The sequence below is a fragment of the Hippoglossus hippoglossus genome, chromosome 19 (assembly GCF_009819705.1).
Source record: "Hippoglossus hippoglossus isolate fHipHip1 chromosome 19, fHipHip1.pri, whole genome shotgun sequence".
NCBI classification, from domain to species: Eukaryota; Metazoa; Chordata; class Actinopteri; order Pleuronectiformes; family Pleuronectidae; genus Hippoglossus; species Hippoglossus hippoglossus.
In genome coordinates, this window is record NC_047169.1 from 713,455 (window position 1) to 723,797 (window position 10,343).

Consider the following 10,343-nt stretch of genomic DNA (forward strand, 5'->3'; position numbering starts at 1 on the left):
AACTTTCTGTAAACCTTCAGTAAACTTTCTGTAAACCTTCAGTAAACTTTCTGTAAACTTTCAGTAAACCTTCAGTAAACTTTCTGTAAACCTTCAGTAAACCTTCAGTAAACTTTCTGTAAACCTTCTGTAAACGTTCTGTAAACTTTCTGCAAACCTTCTGTAAACCTTCAGTAAACTTTCTGTAAACCTTCTGTAAACTTTCTGTAAACTTTCAGTAAACTTTCTGTAAACCTTTTGTAAACTTTCTGACCCGTTCAGCCTCTCGAACCCGACGGTCCGATCCACACACCTGACTGGTGTTGTCATGGCGACCTGCTGAACCTCGTCATATGAATCTGAATTCATCCTGGTGAATACTGAAGTATTTCCTGTTTCCTGAAGTTCACCAGACCTGAACAGCTGATGTGAGTGTTCGGTTTGTTCCACTGTTGTAGAGACTAATGTGGCTTATGTATGAGGACTTGTTGGAATTTAAGGTCGCTCCGCTTTTGCTCTAATTACGCACTGATGTGCTGAAGCATCCAAACCAAAGAAACTGTAGCGTCTGCTGCTGCGCTGCCTCCAAACTAAAATATTAACTGCACAGACACAGAGAACATTATTTTGCACTTAAAGAATCGTGTCTCATTTCAGGAGCGGACGTCTCTGAGGGGAAACAGCCCCGAGGCTCGCTGCATGAAAAATGGATGCACGCTAGCTAATGTGGCTAATATGAATTTAAACATGGCCGGTGGCGGTACAGCTCATCATCCCTGGAGTTTTATAGCAACAACTGGTAATTGGCAGAGAAGGTGAAACAGCCACTGCACAAAACCACGACAGTACGTTCATCTCCTCGGGCTCCTGATGTGAAAATCACTTCGGAGGGACTTCCCTTTCAGCTGCGAGCGATACAGTAGCTCTGTGTCTCGTAGCTGAGAAGGTGGGAAAGTTATTCACATGTCTGAACGTATCGATGGACGAGAGGAAGAGAGTCGTCCTCCCTCAGGCTCCGATTACATCTGAATACAAATTTGAGTTTAGCTGTTGTTGATTCAGGTTCTGCAGATTCAGGCCAAAGTGTCGACGAGCCTCGTGCGTCCGGCGAGCGTCAGTGAAGTGATGAAGATGAAGATGTGACGTTAGCATTTGTCTCCTTCAGGCTCAGTTTGAATACAGATCAGTTTTCTGGGTCAGTTCAGAGGAAGGTGACGTTTTTACATCGTCTCTCCGTCGAGTTCAAACAGACGTGAAGCAGCAGAAAAACCTTGAGATTCCTGGAGGAAATTCAGACAAATAATTCAAATTTTGAATGAAAAATACCAAACACAGAGTAACTGACAGTTAATCTTTAACAAATATATAAAGGTCACGGTCGCTCGCCAAGACCAGAGGTCATGAAACGTCTTTAAAGTAAACTGGACGCTACAGCTGCTGCCTGCTCAAGGAACTAAAGGTCACGACCTGGGACTTCAAGTATACGCTTTGTTTGGCGTGTTCAAGTCGTGAGAACGCAGCTGCTAGGCAACAGCAATATGAACGTTACTGTTGGCGTTTAGAGGCCAACTCCACAGTTTCTCTCCACGCCACATGTCTCTCGTCCTCGCTGATGTCGTCAGTAACAAAAGCACAAAGCCGTCAAAACATTTCACACAGTTTGGACATTCATGCGAGCGGCTGCGTGGCCCCGTCGCCGCCGCTCTGCCCGAGGATTGTGACAGTGTCGGTCCTGAAACCTCAGAGAGGCGGAGAGGGCGTGAAGACTTCCTCCTCCGGACAGATCCGTCAGAAAAATGAGACAAAGGTGGCTCTGTGGAGTCGAGTGAGAGAGCCAGCGACGCTCCTGTTTTCTGCAGAGCGGCAGAAAGACGACAGAAAACAAATGTCAGGGATAAAGAGAGGAGATCTGTTAGGATTCGTGTTCCTCTGACTGTCGGCAAAGATGCATCTGCACTTTTTAAACAGAAAATAAAAACATGAGCGATGACGAGTGTTTGCAGATTCATGACACAAAGAGAATTCATGTTGAGAAATTAATCTGAAGGAGACAAAACTGTGGCTGAGGCTCTGTCCCTTTGTTTTCAGCAGCTTTACACTCATAATAATAATAATGATAATAATAACTTGGATCCATAAAGCTTTACATGTGTCAGTAAACTCAATGAGAGGATGAGACCTAGGTCAAGAAAGACTCTGAGACTTTTGAGTGGATCTGGACATTTTGACTCAGAGAATAATTCATGGAAGTTGAGATAAATCACATGAAGAGGATCTTTCTGTTTCCTGCCTCGAGGGTTTGATCCCGGCTCCTTGGATCTTATTCTGGAATAAAGCTCGACCGACAGCTGGACTCAAAGAACTCACTTCTACGTTTCACCTGAGATCTTTTTCTTTCTCAGATGGAGCTGGATGTAGAAGTGAGGCTCCGCAGGCGTCGCTCTCCTCTGATCTCCAGATTAGGATGCAGGACGTGGGCCTGTCTGGACTCGTGTGTGATAAAAGGTCTCGCACCAACACTCGGCCGTCAGGAGGGAGCGGAGAAGGGCGACAAACACGGGGAAGAGCCGGTGATCGATAACCTGCAGGGAGACGGACACATTCAGACCCAGACATTAGACTTTCATGTCCAAGTCTCTGAGGCTCCAGGGTGGAGGGGAAATATCAGCAGCTGCACACACACACACACACACACACCCATACACGTACACAGACACACACACGTACACGCACACATGCACACACGCACACACACACGCACCCACACACACACACACACACACACACACACGTACACGCACACATGCACACCCATACACGTACACAGACACACACATGTACACGCGCACACACACACACACACGTATTTCTATGCTCGTGAGGACTCATCAGTCTCGAGCTGCTTTTATTAACTGAAACTCTTTGACTCGTCAACTGATTCGATGACATTTCATCGATCACGTCATTAATCTGCTCGTGAACACGACGGCAGGTTCTTGGTTTCAGACCACGTGAGACGTCCGTGTGCAGCCTGAACATGAACTACAGCTTAGAACAGGAAGAAAGAGAATTCAATGAAATGAAATGGAAGCAGCAGCAGCAGCAGCAGCAACAGGAAGAAATGAACTGCAGATGGACAAAGACTCTTCCAGTCAGACGGACTTTATCTCGTTGTTCAGGACCAACTGATTTGGACAAATGAAGTTTTAAACAGATTTAATCTCAGGTCACAGCAGCACTCTTCCTCCCGACTGTAAAAACAAAGCCTCGTCTTCCTCCTCTGTTGACTTGACTCGTGTTTGTGTGAAGCAGCTGCTGTCGGTGTTTGTAACACTCGACTGTTACTGTGATTAACGTCAGGATATTCCTTCTGCTCGAGCTCAGAGCCCCGTGGAGTTTATTGTCCTCCATGGATCTCAGAGGAACCCCCGGGATGAACCCAGCACCTCAGAGTGTGGCTTCCAAGGGGCGTGAACCAATAAACAGCAGCGAATGGGAGTTTAATCAGCGTCAGAGAGGTGGAGGGTCGTTATCGTGGAGGGGAAACGGGCGAACGCCGCCTGTGCCGTGTTTGATTTGGAGGTGATTCTGTGGTTAATCGTCTTCCTAAATGTGGAGATTCTCCTCCGGGTGTTTTGACGTGGAGAGGGTTCCCCTGCTGGGAGTCAGCGTCTTCGGAAACACGGCGTGACGAGCGGCCCGGTGATCATTTACCACCGTTTGTATCAAAGTCGAACAAACAACATCTGCTGCTCTGAGCTTATTCAGAGTCCGCTGCCACGGGTGGTCGTTTGAAGCTGTTGCCATGGAGACTAGACGTGGTTCTCACTGCTTGTGTGACATTTACTGTCTTCACATCAAAGGCAAAAGAAAAATAGCAGCATGAGACGTGATGAGGAGAATCTGAATCATTTCTATATCTGTGTCCAGCTGGAACACAAAAAGAAGAGAACATGTGTTCCGAGACAGAACGTACATGTGCTTATTAAACGTTATAAACCTGCATGAAGTCTGATGCTCAGTTCCTGCTTCATCTGCTTCAACGGTGACGTTGCTCCGTCGCTGCTGGACGTCAAACGTGTTCGATATCCAGGCCTCAGATGGGTTCACAGACAAATCTGTTTTATTAATTCAAGTTCTATATATTTATTTGTGTTTTCTTTCTATTTAGGATGACGCTTATGGTTAAACTGTAAAATATCAAACTTTACATTTCTTTGTCATCTGGGTTTGATAATTACATCTTAGGAATCATTGACAGATTTTCTTTTTTCTTTTTGAAGACATATATCGGTCAATATAAAGGTTTTACTGTCTCATATTAATATCGGCTGTTGTCCCTGTTTCCTCCAGCATCTGATCTTCTCCTGCAGATATTCATGCTCCCAGGAGGATGTTCTGCTGATTCTGGTTCAGAGACCTCGTCGAGAACCATCGGTTCCTCCTGAACCTACGACTGAGAACCATTGTGATAACTTTGTGAAATAGAAGATTTGTTTTCCTAAAAATTATGAGGCAGAATTTTAGGAAGGAGAAGATTCTTCTCCACGAGGAAGAGCCAATCAGACGAGAGGAATCCAACACGTGTGCAGGCTTTCCACAGGAACACGCACGTGAGGTCATCAGGTCATCTCTGCTGAAGTGGCCTGAGTGTTTGTGAAGGAGCTGATGAAGCTGCTGAACTGAAACACGCCAGAGAAAAAGATCTTCCTCCAGACCTGCGACCGACAGAGACGGATCTCTCCCCTTTAGGCCTCTTCTCCAAATGGTTATTAATGGAGCTGCATTCCAGCGCTGCACCGTTGCATGCTGGGTAGGCGGCGAGGCTCCCCATCCATCACCGCTGACATCAGCATTTATCTGGTTAGCACCGTACGAGGCTTCATCGGGTCCGACCCGGCGCTGAGGAGGTCAAAGAAGGAAGAGATGGAGGAGGAAGAGGAGGAACATCTGGACACAGATGTTCCTCCTCTTCCTCGTTCATGGTGACCTCCACATGTCAAGTAGAAGATTTCACTGCAGAGGTTTTGACGATGATTTGAAGAAGACGAGCTGGTGATGAAGATTCAGGACTTTCTCCTGAGGTGAAGGTTCGAGCTTCTGTCTCGATGTTTTATTTTCACCACAGCAGTCGACTGAGGGTCAGTGAAGAGGTCAGAGGTCGTGTGGACGCTGGGGTCAGAGGTCACAGCAGGTGCAGGTCAGGAGAAAGAAGAGTTTACCGAGGTCAGGACGTCCACTCAGAGTTTCTCTTCATGACTCCACCTCTGACTCTCGTTTTCTTTCCACTGGTTTCTTACGTGTGTGGTTTTGTTTTTCAGAGCGGACGCAGCTCGAAGGGGAACGACCCGACCTGCCGACTCGGTGTTTCACGTTACATCATGAGATCAGAACCTGTTTCACACAGCGTGCGACGACAGATTCATGAGCGGAGAGAAAACTGAACTCTGTCAAACGAGAGATCTGGACTCCTGGATCATCACGAGAGCTTCTACGACTCAGAGAGCAGCCGTCCTGACACGAGAGGAGCTCAGTGCCCAAGAAACATGCTCCTGTTAGAGCAGCTTATAAATGTCTCAGCTGTAAGAAACCTTGGATAGAATCGTATTGTTTCGACAGTTTGTCCTTTAGAATAAAGAGAAGTTAACATTTCACAGTGTCCATGTAGTTGTGTGAATAAGCAGAACAACGTTTGTGCGTTTGTGTGTATTCAGTCGTGTTTGTGTTTCTGCTGTTTGATGGTCAAACTGGGAGCAGTAAAATCTTGACAGTGTTTGTCCTGAGACTCATCACATCCCTGCGACGTCCTCAGTGACGAAGGACGAGGACCCGGTGACGCTGAAGAGAGGAGGTCACGTCCAGCAGAGAGGAGGAGGAGGAGCTATCTATGAGATCGAGGGATGAGTGAACGAGCGGCAGGTGACGAGGTGACGCCATCTTGTTAACCTGCTGTGATGAGGTGATCGTCAGGAAGGAGGAGGAGGAGGAGGAGCTCGTCCTCCAGCTCCGTGAAAATCACCCACTCACATTTGCTTTCTGAGGAGAAAGAGCTTCAGATAAAAAGACGGTGATGATATTTTCAGGTAAACATTAAACTGAACACATGACACAGATGGAATTTAAAGTCTTTAATCATTTGCTCATTTATAGAGACTAAATATTTTTTTATAGGTTTTTGGAGCCTTGACCCAAACACGTCAATAAAAACTGGAAAGATTCCGGGACTTTGTGAAAGTTTTGTTGCTGCAGCTGCAAACAAAGAAAAGACAGATTGATTCAAATCCAATCAGAGACTGAGGAGACGACGCGTCTCACGAGACAGCGTCAGTAAGTCGGATGTTTTGTTGATGTGCTCTCACTGAACACCGAGCGTTTATAACAGTGAAGAGCTGAAGAGGTGAGGAACCATCTTCATGGTCACCACCGAGGAAGAGGAGGAGACGAGGAGCGACACCATGAGAGACAAAGAAACGAGGAGACGAGTGACGATGGGGTCGACAGAGGAGGAGGAGAAACATGGAGGAGCTGTCAGCACGGAGGTCATCGCCATCAGGCGAAGAGAAGAGGAAGAGCGAGAAGGTGAAGAGGAGGAAGAAGGAGGCGACGCTGTTGGAATGAAAGTGATATGACAAAAAGTGAGGTTCTGAGAGAGTGGAGAGGGTCGACGGTGAAGGTCTGATGAAGAGGAGGAAGAAGAAGAGGAAAAAAGCTGAGGATGTGACACAGAGGTTTCAGATGAATTGATAGGAGGAGGAGGAGGAGGAGGAGGAGGAGGAGGAGGAAGAGGAAGAGGAAGAGGAGGAGGAGGAAGAGGAAGAGGAGGAGGAGGAGGAGGAGGAGCTGCCTGAACATCCAAACTCTCATCTCTTATTTTTCTGTTTCCTTTTCAGACACTTGAATTAAAACGTGACATCTTCAGAACGATGGAAACCAACACACACACACACACACACACCGGCCTCATTCTTCTTCTCCCGGCAAATATTGATCGACCAAATTACTTCTCAAGGTCACCAGCGTCTCCGTAGCGACCGGCCCTGCGTCATGATAAGCCCCCGGAGCTGTCGGCGCCCGTCATTGGCTGACGGTTCCCGGGGAAAACGCCGAAGCCTGAACCGTGGAAATGTCAGATGGGGGAAGAGCTACAGGTGGGGGGGTGCAGAGGGTTATTCTCAACTTCATGTTTAACGACAGCGAGTCGAGTTGGGAAATCTCCAGAAAGTCCAACGTGAGTATTGTGAAATTTGTCGTGTTTTTGTTTCTTGTTAAATGTGTTGAATCGTGAAGCAGAGAAAGAAACGTTTCTAACAACAGTGACGACAAAGCTACAGGAGCCTCTGAAGTAACACACACACACACACACACACACACACACACACACACACACACAGGGATCAGAGGATAATTATACGGTTCATTTCTCTCGCTCTCGCTCTATCTCTCGCTGCTCCTCCTCTTCCTCTTTAAGTTCGACCATCATCCTCCTCGACACGTCACCTCTCAAATGACTGACACCATTGACAGAGGCTGTAATAAGTGTCGCCGTGGTCAAGGACAACAGGCGGCTTCTCGTCTCCGTAACGAGCCGCCGCAGAGCGCCGCCCTCTGAGCCCTCGCTCGTCTGCGTGGTCGTATGAAACCACGGGACGCTGACGGTGAATCACATGTGACGTGACACACGATGAGCAGCAGGGCGGCTCTCTAACAGTCAACGAGTTCGAGAAGAGGCCGAGAGTCCGACCGACAGTTCATCGCTTGTCTAATTGAATTGAGACCTTGGAGGCGTGGCCAGTGGCTGAGGCTCCCCTCCTTTGATTGGTGACTTTGATCACTCCAGTCCGCAGCCTCCATTTTTCTCTTTTTGGATCATGAAGAACTCTTTATTTATTTTTGTTGGAGCATCAGTGGCTCAATGTTCCTCTTTGTTCTCCAACTCTTCCTCGACACATTCTTTACGACTCGGACGCCAACAAGGAGGCGAGAGGATCAGAGATCAGACGTTTTTCCAACCTCAGCTCCTGACGATAAGAAAGACGCTCCGCAGGGCGCCGCCATTTTATAACTCCGAGAAAACAAACCTCCGTCAACTGTCAATCAAACTGCACCAAGTCACACATTGTTGTGTTTTTATTTGATGATGAAACTTCTGATCATCAGGAAACTTGTTGAAAACTTTTATGAATCACAGAAAAACTTGTTCGATTTTCCTGCAGATCCAGAATTTATTCATCAGTTTCTTTAACATTGTGAAATTGAAAGTTTTTAACATTTCCGTTAATTTCTCAGAGAACAATTTCATCTTGATGAAAATAATGAGACTGATATTTATGAGTTTGATTTGGTGAAGAATCAAATAAAACTCTGGATTTAAATGTGGTTGCAGATCCAGACTAAATGATTCATTGGTTTCAGTCGTTAGATGAAACACATATTAATCAGAAAACAGAAGCTGTTCTGGTTTCACTCTGAATTAATGTCCCTGCTCCTCCTGAGTCACATCAGAGGCCACGACGTCAACATCAAGGGTAAAGCGTTTCCACGGTGACAGAGACCAAACCCTTTTTAAGAGGCTGCACTTTGTTTCCTGATGTTTCTCAAAGACTCTTTAACACAAATTAAATGATCTGTCAGCAAGAATCTTTCATTTGGTTCAAGATAAACTCTTCAACTCGTCTTTTATGTTTCATAAAGATAAATCATCGGTTTGTAAACCTCACAGCAGTCATCAGAAAACCCAGCGGCTGCGTGTGTTCTCGTTTGTGTTAGTGTTGGTCGAGCAGCTGGAGCAGCGACGTGACGGAACGAGGCTCAGTCACGTCAGCGAGTGGTGAACGTCTCCTTCGAGGACCTGATGGGCTGGAGGTGCTTCCTGGGAGTGGACGGTGTAATCCGGCTGAAGAATGGGATTTAGCAGAACATGCAGGTGGAGAGCGGATCAGATCCAGAGCAGATCTGAGTTCTGGCAGCGACGAACATTCACTGGATTCAGTTTGTTTGTTTGTCTCCGTGACGACAAACACAAACACAAACGTCCTCAGAAACCAGACGACGAAGAAAAGACCAGAAAACATCGTTTCTGTGAACGATAAAATCAAAGAGTGTAAATAAAGATGGACGACATGGCAGCTTCCAACAGGGAAGTGTCTCAGTCGCCCCCTGGTGGCTGGCTGCAGTATAGGTCATAGACCTCCTTCTCCATGTTAGCAGATGGGACATGGACCAAACCACCAAATTTAAAGTAGATGTTAAATAAATAGATGTTTCTGTTGTTTCAGGTCGTTCTTATCTCTCTGATGTTCAAGTGTTTCTGATCAGTTTGGATTGAATCAGTTATTTGATGATATGAAAACAGGCGGAGACGTGATGATTGACAGCTGACACTGACTCCTGATTGGTGTGTATGGGCGGGACCTCGACACCACGATCACTACTTACTGCAACTGACGTCATCACCACAAGATGGCAGCGTTCGTATCGGAGATGTTTTCTGGACAGTGGGAGGAGACGTGTCGTCCATCTTTATTTATGGTAAAACGATCTTGTGATTCTTCATCTACGTAATCGAATCAAAAACAGGAAATCATTCAGCCAATCCCTGATGGGCAAGAGGCGGGGCTTACCCTCGACACGTTCCCTGAATATACAACCTTCATGTTTGAAAAGATGGAGCCAGTAAATGTTTGATGAAAATCGGTAAATCATTTATTATTTATTATATATTATTAATCTTAATATAAACCTTTGATTTAGATAAAATTATTCTTTTAACTTTCTCTGCATACGTTTTTTATGTTTCTTCTTTTTTACGGCGTTGGAGCTGCTCCCATTTCACGCCTGTGATCCTCCAGAGAGCGCTCAGTACTTTGTGTGCGCAGCTACGTTAACGTAACCGCACGACTTCACGCTGTCGCCCGATTTACAGACACTGACCCTTCTCCCTGTGTGACAGCAGCTCAGCCTGTAACTATATAACAGCTCATAACTGGACTCTCACACTCATATCGGCGTTTCATCTCCTGCAGCTGCTGGAGGTAAAGTGAGTAATGAGCTGCTGTGTCCAAAAGGCACAGCTCAGCGGCGTGGCGGCGGTGGCGGAGGAGGAATGTGTCGCTCTGGAACTTAAGTCGTAAGAGGGAGGCAGAAAATCTGTGTTTGAGCCACAGGAAAACTAAAGGTTTGTGTGTAAGTGACGTTGAAACGTTGAAGACTGTTGTGCGAGCAGGAGAGAGGAGGCGTGAACTTGTTCTTGTCTCCTCTTGCCTTTGATTTGTCTTTGATCCTCTGGTCAGCCGCCACGCGTCCGTCCATCTGTCCTGCTGTCGCGTAGGACGCAGGAGCTCGTCCAAACACATCTCTCAGCTCTG